This window comes from Pogoniulus pusillus, chromosome 17, assembly GCF_015220805.1.
Source record: "Pogoniulus pusillus isolate bPogPus1 chromosome 17, bPogPus1.pri, whole genome shotgun sequence".
In the NCBI taxonomy this organism is placed as follows: domain Eukaryota; kingdom Metazoa; phylum Chordata; class Aves; order Piciformes; family Lybiidae; genus Pogoniulus; species Pogoniulus pusillus.
The window spans coordinates 23,822,431-23,835,802 of NC_087280.1; the positions used below are offsets into that span (position 1 = coordinate 23,822,431).

Sequence of the window (13,372 nt, forward strand, 5' to 3'; positions counted from 1 at the left end):
GGCTGCTGAAGTCACCTGTCAGTGCACAGTGTGTGCTTAGACACCCACAGGCTGCTCTTGGTTAGCTGGATGTGACTCCACTGACCACAGGGATGGATAGCAGAGCATAACAGACCCTTGGGAGAGGGATGTGGTGTCCCAGCTGCCATATGCCACATGGAGAGAAGTGACAGATACTTCTTCTGCAGCATTCAGCATCTGTTCCTGTAAAACAATCCAACAAACCCAGCAATGTTCTTGACAGCAGAGGCCACTTCACAGAGAGCCCTGCTAGCATGTTGCTTCAGAGTGACCCTCAGCAGAGGTCCCTGGAGGCAGCAGTGGAGCCTGGGGCTGCCACCAGAGGCAGCTCTCAGCTTCCTCTAGTGCCACAGCCCTCAGTGAGCCCCGAGCAGCAGGCAGCCTGCCGGCAGACTGGAGCTTCCCAGGGCTCAGAGACTGGCAGCATTGTTCCAGGCATAAGGCAGCAGTGTTACAAGCCCCTGGTCCCCAGGGCTCTCTCCCTGTGATTATGTCATGTCTCCAGTGAGCTCAGCTCAGCTACCCAGGTGGAGGTTCAACTTCTCCCAGGCTTGCAGGCACACTCCTAGCTGTGCAGGATGTGACCAAGCCATCACCAGGAAGGTGAGATGAGATTGTCCCTCCTCAGCAGTCCTTTCTTCAGCCACTGCCTTCCCCCACCCTCTCCCCCCCCCCGCCCCACGCCTGTGCAAGTCCCATGGTGGGAAGAAAGGGGCACTTGTTTCTTGCCTACCATTAACAGCAAGGGCTGGAAGTGTAACCAGAAATGACAACTGGAGTGAAATGTGATGCCTCCGAAGGGGCCCAGAAGGCAGCAGAGTGGTGCCTTCGAGCCATGCCAGAGACCCCTTTCTCCCCCTCACCAAAGCAGCAGCCAGCTTGGGAAATCTTGCTTTCACCAACGTGTATTTTCCCCTCTAAAAACAATAAATGGAGTTATTGATGGGCAAAGCTGAGGTCCAATGTGGCCACACACTGTGAGGTTTGGCTGCCTTCCTCTTCTGTCACTATGCTCTTCGTTTCCCGAGGAGACTTTGGATACTCCTTCTGCTGTGAGGGCCACACATACAGCCAGGACAATCCATCAGAGAATCCTCCGTGCCCCATCCGGGATCTGAGAGGTGCAGAGGGGCCCAGGAGGATGAGACTCCTGCCCTTGACTGTGATTTATGCCTCCAGCTCCTTCTGTCACCGCTGACCTGCAAGAACAGAGCCTGTCTGAAGCCTCAAGGTCCACCACAAGCTGAGCAACTCATTTTTCAGTACTAAGGGCCAAGTGACAAGGCTGTAAATTCATGGGCACACAGAAACCACCATCCTCAGGTGGAAAAGCAGCTCTGAGCCACAGCTGCTCCCTCAGCCCTGCACACTGGGCTGATTTAGAGCCGTCCTTATCTCTCAGGTGCAAGTGATTTGGGAGCTTTGTCGAGCACAGATGCTCAGGAACAGATCCAACCTCGTTTGGACAAGGTCTAAGCAAGGAAGGAAATATTGCTCAGTGTCTGGCTTGGACAATGTTTCATTATGAAGAGCTGTCCCCAGCACTGGCTCTAACCAGTTGTTGCCTCAAAAAAAGATGACCAAAAATGGTGGGAAAAAAAAAACCCTCAGGCCCTAAACAGATGTTAGAAAAGAAAAATTAGAGCAAACAAACACTATCAGGAATCCAAAGCACTGACAAAACCCAGCAGCCAGCCACCATTAAAGCAAACCCAAGGGAAGGATGCAGAAACCAGCCAAGCCCTTGCTGTCTTGCACCCATCTGCAGCACCAGACTGCTTCACTGGTTCCCAGCCCTCCCTGTTTAGGGAGCTGGGGTTGATCAGACTGGAGAAGGGGAGCCTGAGGGGAGACCTCATTGCTCTCTGCAGCTCCTCTTCCCTGTGATGGCAAGAGGCAGGACCAGAGGAAATGGTTTCAAGCTGCACCAAGGAAGGTTCAGGATGGATGTCAGGAAATAATTCTACACTGAAAGGGTTCTCAAACACTGGAATGGTCTGCTCAGGGCAGTGCTGGGGTCTCCATCCCTGGGAGAGTTCCAGCAGTGTGTGGACTCTGGGCCCTTCAATTCAAGAGAGATGCTGAGGTGCTGGAAAGTGTTGAGAGAAGGGCAGCAAGGCTGGGGAGGGGCCTGGAGCACAGCCCTGTGAGGAGAGGCTGAGGGAGCTGGGGGGGTGCAGCCTGCAGCAGAGGAGGCTCAGGGCAGAGCTCATTGCTGCCTGCAGCTGCCTGCAGGGAGGCTGTAGCCAGGTGGGGTTGGGCTCTGCTGCCAGGCAGCCAGCAACAGAAGAAGGGGACCCAGGCTGAAGCTGTGCCAGGGCAGGTCTAGGCTGGATGTTGTTAGGAAGTTGTTGTCAGAGAGAGTGATTGGCATTGGAATGGGCTGCCCAGGGAGGTGGTGGAGTGGCTGTGGCTGGAGGTGTTGCAGCCAAGCCTGGCTGGGCCACTTAGTGCCATGGTCTGGTTGGTTGTGCAGGGCTGGGTGCTAGGTTGGGCTGGATGAGCTTGGAGCTCTCTTCCAGCCTGGCTGATTCTGTGATTCTGTGACTGGTTCTATAATTCTGTGCTTCTGTGATTCTTTGGCTCTATGATTCTACGACCTGGTGCTCAGGGACACGGTTTAGCACTGCCCCTTCGAGCACTGGACTGGACGAGCCTGGAGGTCTCTTCCAGCCAGCTGTTTTCTGCGGCTCCGTGTCTCTGCCTCCCGCAGCTCCGACGCCTCCATGCCCTCTCCCCGCGTTGCCCGCTGAGCGCTCCCCCCGGCTGCCCTCCCGGCCCCGCCGCCGCCCGCCCCGCTCCGGGCTGCCGCTCCGCGTCCGCGCTGCCGCCGCCGATTCAGGCGCCGCCAGCCTCAGCCGCCCTCCCTCGGCGCCCCCGCCGCCGGGACCCGCTGGCCGCACGTCTCCGGCAGCCTCTGCCGGTGCGAAGTAGGGCAGTGGGGCAAGCGCCGGCTGCATGGCGATGAGCGGGCGGCGGCAGCCCCAGCGCGGCTCTTGGCCGCCGGCGCTGGAGCGGGGCAGCGGGGATGAGGCAGCGGAGGGGAAGGGGCGGCCTGAGCAGCGGGAGCTGTGCGGCACTTGGGGATGAATACTAAGCAGACCCCACCGGGCGGGAGCGCCCAGATGAATGGGATCCTTTCACATGGGGCTGACAGAGCAGGGATTTCATAGTCCTGCGAGCAGCACAGAGCCGCCTTAATCCAGCAGATACAATGCCCTGCTCACACGGCTCAGGAAACAAAATAAATATGCTCTTGCAAAGGCATCACAATGAGGCTTTTAAGGGCTCCAGAGGAGGAGGCTCTACCTGGTTCTCCAGCCTCCTCCCGTGTGTGGGAGCCGAGAGCTCTGCATGTTCCTGCTCTCTGTGCCTGGCTTTTTGTCTTCTTTCTTCAGTGCTTTTCTCTGTCCGTCAGCCTGGCCTTGGTGTGGAGGAGGAGAGGAACATTTCCAGACAGGGCCTCTAAAAAACTAAACAGGAACAGTCTCCAACAGGTTCATCCTGGAGAAGGTGACCACAGCTACACCTGGCAATAAAAAAGCAGAAGTACAAACTACTGCAGATCAGGTGAAAAGTGCTCCACAACCTCCCTGGGCAACCTGTGCCAGTGTCTCACCACCCTCACTCCAGACAACTTCCTAACATCCACTTTCAATCTCCCCTCTGCCACTTCAAACCCATTCCTCCTCCTCCTCCTGGCATTACAAGCCCTTGTCAGCAGTCTCTCCCCAGCCCTCTTGTAGCCCCCTCAGACACTGCAAGGCCACTCCAAGGTCTCCTCCAAGCCTTCTCTTCTCCAGGCTGCACAGCCCCAACTCTCTCAGCCTATGCTCACAGCAGAGCTGCTGCAGCCCTCTCAGCATCTTGGTGACCTCCTCTGCACTGGCTCCAACACTTCCATGTCCTGCTTGTGCTGGGGGCTCCAGAACTGCCCCCAGGACTGCAGGTGGGGTGTGAGGAGAGCAGAGCCAAGGGGCAGAATGCCCTCCCTTGCCCTGTGCCCACATTGCTCTTGCTGCAGCCCAGCACAGGGTTGTGTCTGGGCTGCACTCCCACTGCAGGCTCCTGTTGACCCCCCAGGTCCTGTTGCTCAGGGCTGCTCTCAGCCATTCCCCACCCAGCCTGGAGTTGTGCTTGGGACTGCACCCACCCAGGTGAAGGACCTTACACTGGGCCTTGTTGAATGTCACAAGGTTGGCCTCAATGAGCAGAGCTGCACCTTTTGGACACAAAGCTCTGCCTTCCAAACCCCAGCAGCCTGCTATCCCCCTGCAAGGCTTTTGGCCACATTTTGCTTTCCCAAAGCGCTCAAAGCTCTGCCAACCCCCCCAGTGCCAGCCAGTGCCCACCAGTGAAGCGGAAGCAGCCTCCTCCAAGCATCAGCCTATCCCTGGCTCTGCAGCCAGCCGTGCGCTAGCTCCCATGCTCCGCAGCCCGTCAGATGGGCAGGGAAACGCCACCTCCCCTGCCAGCTTCCCATGCCCCTCTGTGTGTGAAGCTGCCGTTCCCATGCCAGAGCTGCCGAGCTGAGGAGCTGTGCTGGCTGGGAGCGCAGCAGCTCTGCTGTTCCCCGGCTTGATCACCTACCAGAAGTGCCAGACTGTGTCAAGCGATGTGTGAGTCACCACTCACGGCTTCTGCTCAGCGGTGCAGCAGAAACCCACAGCCCTGGCAAAGAGCAGGGCCTCTTTTTTTTTTCAGCCTTACCCAGCTGGCATTTTGAGTTTGGGTTTTTTTTTTAGCCTCTCCAAGAGGCAGTCCAATAGAGCTGCTGAGGGCTGTCATCCCTCTGCTTGATGCTCTGGAGAGGTTTTAAAGTGCCAGAAGTGATCCCAGCAGAGGCTGCTCGGATATCTCTGAGCTGGACTATGCAGACTCTGCAACTTCCTTACTCTTAGTGCTACTTGACTCTGCAAAAAACTCCTCTTCTTCTGACACAGGCAAAACTAAGCCCTGATAATGCTGGCTGGAACTTGTGCAATGACTAAAATGACAGCGGCTTGCAGACAGCATAGCTTGATGCTGTTGTAACACAAATAGCAGCACTGTTAGTGACAAACACCTTCATGCACACAAGATCGAGGAGGGAAAAGAGCTGGCCAGAGCTGAAGCAAGTTTCCTTTGATGGGGGCATTGCTATCTACAAATAAGAATGGTTTGGGTGGGAAGGGAGATCCCAAGTGTCTGCTTCTCATTTCCTTGCAGTGGAGATGCTGAGATTGCTGGGAATGGTTCATTTTACCACCTGGCTGCCAAAAGAAGGGGGGGGGGGGGGGGGGGAAGAAAGCAAGAACAACAGAAAAAGAAGAAGCTGGGTCTGCATTTTGGGCTGATGTCACATTTCCTGAGCTGTGGAGAATGCTTCTCTCTGCTTTCCCTTTTGGAGCAAAAACGAGCTCAAATCGTTGAAAATAGGGAAGAAAAAAAAATAATAAATAAAAGAAATCCCTCAGGAGCTGCCAAGGAAATACCAATGAGAGAGAAGAGGAACAAAAGCACAACTGGAAAATCAGAGGAGACAAAAGGATTCAATAAATCTGATTGACTCATTTCTGTTTCAATCCCCACCCAGAGGGTAGCATCCACGGCAGCTGGAGGCAAGAATGATTTGGTGACGTTGGAGGGAGCCGAACAAATCTGCTCTGCTTTAAGAGCCCTGTGTCTGAGCCACCCAGCCCAGCAGGTTTGTGGTTCAGCTGGCTGAGCTCTGTGCCCACTCTGACACAAGCTGCAGCTCCCATGCAGCTCCTGATAGCAGGATTCCTCTCGGGGATGTCAAGGGGATGAGTAATAACCGAGCGCGCGCTGGGGCTTGGGGGCTGGATGGGTCGGTGTGGCCAAAGAGGCCATTAATAGTCTGTACCCACAGTATATATAGCTACTGCTTAAATACAGAGCCATTCTCCAGAGGCATTTCTGCCAGCCCTGTTTGCCCCCAAACCACTTGGGCTCAGACATCTTGACGTCCTCAACCTAAATGTGGATGAAGTGTGAGGCAGTGCTCCAAAGGGTGAGACAGGAGGGGAAATTGCTGGTGCCAAGCAGCCTCGGTGGAAAAAACATTTCCAGTTGCCACAGCTCAGTGTTTCTATTCCTGTTTTAACCTGGGTAAACCAAGGAGGGCAATGGTTGGGTTACAGCAGAGGTGGGGATTAGGTGCTCAGGGTTAGACCAGAGGTGAGGGTTAGGTGGAGAAGGAAAAGGTCTTAGTCACAAAGGAAAGGGCAGATCTGGTCACTGGAGTGTGTCACTGCTGGAAAAAAACAGAGATTGGGCAGCTGGAAATTCACAGAGCAGATCTGCTTGGAAGAGGCCTTTCAGAGAATCATAGAATCAAGCAGGTTGGAAGAGACCTCCAAGCCCATCCAGTCCAGCCTGGCACCCAGCCCTGGCCAATCAACCAGACCATGGCACTAAGTGCCCCAGCCAGGCTGTGCTTGAGACCATGCTGCAGCCCATCAGAAGCTGTCCTTGGTGAGAGGCTGCTGGAGCCTTTCACAGAATCAAGCAGGTTGGAAAGGACCTCTAGGATCATCCAGTCCAACCTAGCACCTAACCCTGCTAATGAACCAACCCATGGCACTAAGTGCCTCAGCCAGCCTGCTCTTAAACACCTCCAGGGATGGAGACTCCATCACCTCCCTGGGCAGCCCATTCCAATGCCAATCACTCTCTCTGCCAGCAATTTCCTCCTAACACCCAGCCCAGATCTCCCCTGGCACAGCTTGAGGCTGTGTCCCCTTGTTCTGTTGCTGGTTGCCTGGCAGCAGTGCCCAACCCCACCTGGCTACAGCCTCTCTGCAGGGAGCTCTGCCCTGAGCCTCCTCTTCTTTTCTTTCTTCTTCTTTTGTCATCACTTTGCTCTAATTCTCTAGAAGTTTGTTTTGTTGCTGACAGCTCCTGCTCAATACACTTCTTGGCCACCTGGATGAGTTTCCCTCACAGCAGCACAGGAGAAGATCACATTCTGTGATTCTGTGTGATTCTGTGATTCACTCAAGGCATCACCCAACCTGGTCCTGAACACCTCCCTGGACAACCTGTGCCAGTGTCTCACCACCCTCAACCTGTGCCAGTGTCTCACCACCCTCAACCTGTGCCAGTGTCTCACCACCCTCAACCTGTGCCAGTGTCTCACCACCCTCAACCTGTGCCAGTGTCTCACCACCCTCACTCCAAAGAATTTCTTCCTAACATCCAGTTTCAATCTCCCCTCTGTCACTTCAAACCCATTCCTCCTCGTTTTGCCATCACAAGATCTTGTCAATAGTCCCTCCCCAGTCTTCCTGTAGCCCCCTTCAGATCCTGGAAGGCCACTCCAAGGTCTTCTTTAAGCCTTTTCTTCTCCAGGCTGCAGAGCCTCAACTCTCTCAGCCTGTCCACATAGCAGAGCTGTTGCAGCCCTCTGAGTATCTTTGTGGCCCTCCTCTGCACTGGCTCCAACACTTCCATGTCCTGCTTGTGCTGGGGGCTCCAGAACTTATGCCCAGGTTTGTAACAGCTTTTAGCACATCACAAACCTACACACAGATGATGAGGCAGAGGAGGGAGCCAGGATCAGGCTGCCACAAGAGAGCCACATCCCTGGAAAAGGGAAAACAAAAAAACCCACCAAAGTCTTGTTTCATGGAATCACAGAATGGCTCAGGCTGCAAGAGACCTCAGAGCTCATCTACTCCAACCTCCCTGCAGGGACACCTCTCAGCTAGACTCAGCTGCCTCCCTGGAGGTGTTCAAGGCCTTCCTATTGCCTGGTCTCAACATGTGCAACAGAAGAACTTTGGAGAGCCATTCCCCTTCTGGTCTTCCTTGTTCCTGCTACCATTCTTCTGAGGCTCTCACTGAGGACTGAGAGCTTTAGAAATGTGGCTTGGTTTGGACCAAAACCAACACAACATTTTCCAGCTAGAGGAAAATCTGAGGGCCTGAGGCTCTGCAGTGATTCAGCTGGCTGGTATGAACGGGGATGCAGCGAGGATCTGATCCCAGCTGCAGACGCCTGGGGGACCAAACTCCTCTGCCACTACCACCACTGCCCCAGACCAGCAGATCCTGGGAGCTGTGCAGTGCAGGAGACAGGGAGCATCCTTTTAGCTGGCTGCAAAGGCAGGTAACAAGATCAGCAGAGGTCTTGGGGCATCGAGCTGGCTTCTGGAGCATCTCCTGACACGCCAGAGACAGCAGCCAGTGTGCAAAGCTTTATTCCCACCTTTAGCTCTCATAGAGAAATGCTGGTGGTGAGTTTGGCAACGATGACAGCAAACCAAGCCCGGGGTTCTTGGGAGAGGAAATGGGGAGAAATGAAAGGGAAGAGCCTGAGCCTGCAGCTCTATCTCCTGAGGAGCAAAGGGGGAGAGGCCTTGCTAATTCATGGATGTGATTCCACGTCATGGAAAACGTTTAATGGAGTCTCATTTGAGCAAGAGCTGCCCTCGTCTTCCAGGGGATGTTTGAGCCCCTTCACGTCTCAGCTGTCTCCCTGGCACCTCGGCCCAGCCCTCCCAGCTGCTCCTGCAGAAGTGGAGCATTCATGCTCCTGGGGTGTTAATGATTTCACCCTCCATAAAGCCAGGCGCTCGGCCACGCGCTCGGCAGGACACACACCGAGATGAAAAGGTCTCTCTGGAGGCCTGCTGAGGCTGACAGGACTGCAGGTTCTTCCTGGGACAATTTCTCCCCCACCCCAGAGGACTTCCCCATGGGAATGGTTCACAGGCTCACAGGATGTCAGGGGTTGGAAGGGACCCAAAGAGAGCATCCAGTGCAAGCTCTCTGCCACAGCAGGACCACACAATCTAGCTCAGGGCACACAGCAGCACAGCCACACAGGCCTTGGAAGGCTCCAGAGGAGGAGACTCCACAACCTCTCTGGGCAGCCTGTGCCAGGGCTCTGGGACCCTTCCAGCCAAGCAGTTGCCCTTTGTCCTGAGCTGGAACCTGCTGTGCTGCAGCTTCCATCCATTGCTGCTTGTCCTATCCCAGGGAGCAGTGAGCAGAGCCTGTCCCCCCCTCCTGACCCCCAGCCCTCAGAGATTTAGAGACACTGATTAGATCCCCTCTCAGTCTTCTCTTCTGCAGCCTAAGCAGCCCCAGGTCCCTGAGCCTCTCCTCACCAGGCAGTGCTCCAGTCCCCTCATCACCCTTGTAGCTCTCTCATTCCCAGCATCCGTCACTCTTAGCCTCCCTGCTGCTGCTGTACCACTGCATGTAGCTTGCACTGCAAATAGCCTGCACTGCAAACAGCCTGCACTGCAAATAGCCTGCACTGCATGGCTGTTTGAGAAGCACTGCAAAACACCAGCCCCCAGTCGTTTTCACACCGAGGGGATCTGAGCAGCACGACATGGAATAGTTCAGTGCCTTACAGCCCTGGAAGCTGCCTGCATAACCCAGCTGGAAACAGCTCTCTTCACTGCTGCTGCGTGCTCCAGATGTGCCCAAGGGTCAGGGAGTCTGCTGCTGGGCATCCAGCTGTGGGATCCTTGATGCCACTGCCAGTGCCTCATCAGTGTTTATGACGATGTGCAGGTGAGTGGCAGGAGGCTGGAGCCAGGGACAGCACAAGGGTCCTGGGTGGGAGCTGAGCCATAGGAAGTGTCAGTTAAGCACGAGGAGGATTTTTTTCCCTGTGAGGGTGGCAGAGCACTGGCACAGGCTGCCCAGGGGGGTTGTGGAGTCTCCCTCTCTGCAGCTATTCAGACCCCTCCTGGACACACTCCTGTGTGACCTGACCTGGGCGATCCTGCTCTGGCAGCAGGGTTGGGCTGGATGAGCACCACTGTCTCCAAGCAGCTACAGCTCAGCACTCACTGTGTTTGTAACATTCCTGCTCTCTTCCCTTAGCTTTCTGTGGAGCACTGAGCTTGAGCAGGCAAATCCTGCAGAATTAGAGAGGTCAGAAGCTTGTCTGATCAAGCCCTGTGGTCTGCATTTTGCTGGGAAGAAACAGCTGGAGGTGCAGGGATGGCTGAAGACCCATCCTGGTTTTCTTCTTGTACTCTCTGCATGTGAGATTGAATTAAACTGCCTCTCCAGCAAGGCTTGGAGCAGGTCCCCAGCAGGGGGGTGACCAACAGCAAAGCCACACTTGGCATGACATTGTTCCTGTGACAAGGTGTCAGCTCCCTGGCTGGCTGCCTCTTGCTACCCTGCCTGTGACTCCCACTTGGTGTATTCCATCACTACGCCCCTGGCAGCTTCACCCGTGGGAAGTTCAGGAGGGTGTTTGACACATCTAGAGATGGCAAAACCCACTCCAGCACCTGAGAGCTGCTGGCAGTTGTCTCTGAGCTGCACCTCTGTGCTCACAGGAGGCTCCCAAAGCCCCACGAACAGCCAAAGCCTCCTAAAAGTCACTTTCTTGGTAGTAGGTGGAGATGGGAGGAGCTCTCTCACCCCCGCTGCGAGTTATCCGAGGTGAGTCTCAGCTCTATGGGTATGTGTCCAAATAAAAATCCCTGCTTGCACACAGTATTTATATGTTCCTCTGCCCTGGTTTTGGCTGCTTCCCACTTTTCCTCACAAGCTGCAGGCTGAAAAGGGCCATTCAAGGGAGGTTTGCTGATGCGAGCGCAGCTCTGGCCCCTCCGCCGGCTCCCTGCTCCAGAGCAAGCACAACACATTTCCAGCAGGAGAAAAGCTCTTCCTTGGCCTGCCTGGACCTTTTCCCTTCTTGCACTTAGGCCACGTTCCCCTGGGCTTCCCTTTGCTCTCCTTTCCTCTGTTGGTGCTAAATGCTGCAATAGGGACCGTAGCCCCAGAGCTGCAGCCCAGTGAGCTCCAGCTGGATTCTGTGTCTACATCAGAAGATGCTCTCTTCTTCCCAGGACCTTCCCACTTCTGATAAAGCACTAAACCAGCACAGACAGGCCTTGGTTTCTGGTCCTGGTTCACTAATATGTGCAGAGTGGACAATAAACACCAATGTGACTTTCCCCATAGCAGATCAAATAGGTTTTACACCAAGCTGGCTTGGAAGGCACCTCCAAAGCTCATCCAGCCCAACCCCCCTGCAGTCAGCAGGGACATCCTCCAGCTTGCCCAGAGCTTCATCAAGCCTGACCTTAAATATCTCCAGGAATGGAGCCTCAACAGCCTCCCTGGGCAACCTGGTGCAGTGTTGCAGCACCTTGGTGGTGCAGACCCTGTTCTTACCACCCAACCTACAGCTCCTCTAATTTCAAACCATTGCCTCTCATCCTGTCCCTATAGCCTTTTGCAAACAGTCTCTCTGCAGCCTTCTTGCAGCCCTTTCAGGCACTGGAAGGTCACCATGAGGTCTCCCTGGAGTCTTTTCCAGGCTGAAACTCAGCTCCCTCAGCCTGCCCCTGTAGCAGAGGCACTCCAGCTCTCTGCTGACAGCCCCACGGCAGCAAACAGGGCTGGCAGGAAGGGGCAGCTTCCTCCCAGAGCTTGCAGAAACCTCAGCACTGCTCACTGCTCTTGCCAAGTCAGGTTTTCTTGCTGTGCCCATCAAATCTTAACCAAAATTAATGTCCTCTTTGCTTAATCTCATCACTGCCTCTTCCTGATTAGATGCATTCCCTCTGTCTGTATAAATAATAGGACAAGCTGAGCCTGCAATGGAGAGGGAGAGCAGAGAGACACAAGTGAAGAAAGAGTGTCTTCAGGTTTTGCCAAGAGTGATGAGGTTGAAAGCTAAAAACACACAACAACCAACCCCCTCCTTGTGTTTCCCTCTCTTCTGGAGACAAAATCTTTCTCTTTAAGGAAAATCATCTCCATCTGCTAAAGAAATTCCTCAGCGTGCTTCCTTTGGAGGAGAGGCTTGAATCCCATGCTGGTCTTTTATCCTAACAATTGCATTTCTTCTGAAGTGATGCTGGAGGCCACCTCATTTTACCTGATGGATGCTTACCCAGGAGGGTGCTTCTCATTACAGCTCAGCACAGGCATCAACTTCTCCATTAAACAGGCCCAAGCTCCATCTTCCTCAGCTCACAGATGCAGAACAACCTCAGATGTGGACATACAGACCAAAAAAAGCCCCCATTTAATTAATTTTGTTCCTGTTGGAAACTGAGTTTCTTGCTTTCTGAACCCTGGTGGCTGTGTCCTCACCATCAGCCCTGCAGCTGGGAGCACTCAGTGTGGCTCAGCTCACTCGCTGGGCTCTGGCTGATTTGCATCTCACCACAGGTTTGCACTTGGCTTCCACTCACCTATAGGCAAGTGTGAATGAGCCACTCCCAGTGCTTCCATCACTGCTAGGAAGCTGATTTCCAGGAGAAACTTGAAATCCTTTCACTCTTTATCAAGTTCCTGAGGTCATTCTCAGCTCCAGCACAATGATAAGCAGGCACACATGCAGGCTGGGTGCAGAGTGGGTTGGGAGCAGCCAGGCAGAGAGGGAGCTGGGAATGCTGGCAGAGAGGAGCTGAAGAGGAGGCAGCAGTGCCCAGGTGGGCAGCAGAGCCAATGGCATCCTGGGCTGGCTCAGGAGCAGTGTGGGCAGCAGGACAAGGGAGGTTCTTCTGCCCCTCTGCTCAGCACTGCTCAGGACACACCTGGAGTGCTGTGTCCAGTTCTGGGCTCCTGCACTGCAGAGAGATGTTGAGGTGCTGGAAGGTGTTGAGAGAAGGGCAGCAAGGCTGGGGAGGGGCCTGGAGCACAGCCCTGTGAGGAGAGGCTGAGGGAGCTGGGGGGGTGCAGCCTGCAGCAGAGGAGGCTCAGGGCAGAGCTCATTGCTGCCTGCAGCTGCCTGCAGGGAGGCTGTAGCCAGGTGGGGTTGGGCTCTGCTGCCAGGCAGCCAGCAACAGAAGAAGGGGACCCAGGCTGAAGCTGTGCCAGGGCAGGTCTAGGCTGGATGTGAGGAGGAAGTTCCTGGCAGAGAGAGTGATTGGCATTGGAATGGGCTGCCCAGGGAGGTGGTGGAGTGGCTGTGGCTGGAGGTGTTGAAGCCAAGCCTGGCTGGGGCACTTAGTGCCATGGTCTGGTTGGTTGGGCAGGGCTGGGTGCTAGGTTGGGCTGGCTGAGCTTGGAGCTCTCTTCCAGCCTGGCTGATTCTATGAGTCCATGATTCCATCAAATGCCTAAGGAGATGCACATTTTTATTGTCCTGGTTTTCTAAGCATTCCTTCTACAGCCAGGGGGCAGGAGTCTGGTGGCCAATCACCAAATGTAGTAGCCAAGTCAACACAGCTCTTGGCAGACTACCTGGGGTGATTGAAAAGTTCCTTAGAAATGCATAGAAGGTCATGCTGGGGAGCTGCTTCCATGCCAGGCTTTGTGATGGGGGTGGCAGTGTGCTGAGTGAATCACAGAGCCACAGAATGGTTTAGGTTGGAAGGGATCTCAAAGCTCAGCCAGTTCCAACCTCCTGCCATAG

General features: G+C 54.8%; 1 long non-coding RNA gene across 2 annotated transcripts; it reads right to left on the reverse strand.

Moving 5' to 3' along the window:
- Positions 1-971: 971 nt before the first annotated feature.
- On the reverse strand, positions 972-11,971 carry LOC135182734 (uncharacterized). 2 transcript variants are annotated; one of them, XR_010305305.1, is made up of 3 exons: positions 11,903-11,971; positions 3,331-3,550; positions 972-1,220 (listed from the first exon to the last, which is right to left on the reverse strand). It is a non-coding gene; the product is annotated as an uncharacterized LOC135182734 (long non-coding RNA). The 2 variants fall into 2 exon arrangements; XR_010305304.1 differs by lacking the exon at positions 11,903-11,971 and adding an exon at positions 4,374-4,446.
- Between the last annotated feature and the right edge of the window lie 1,401 nt (positions 11,972-13,372).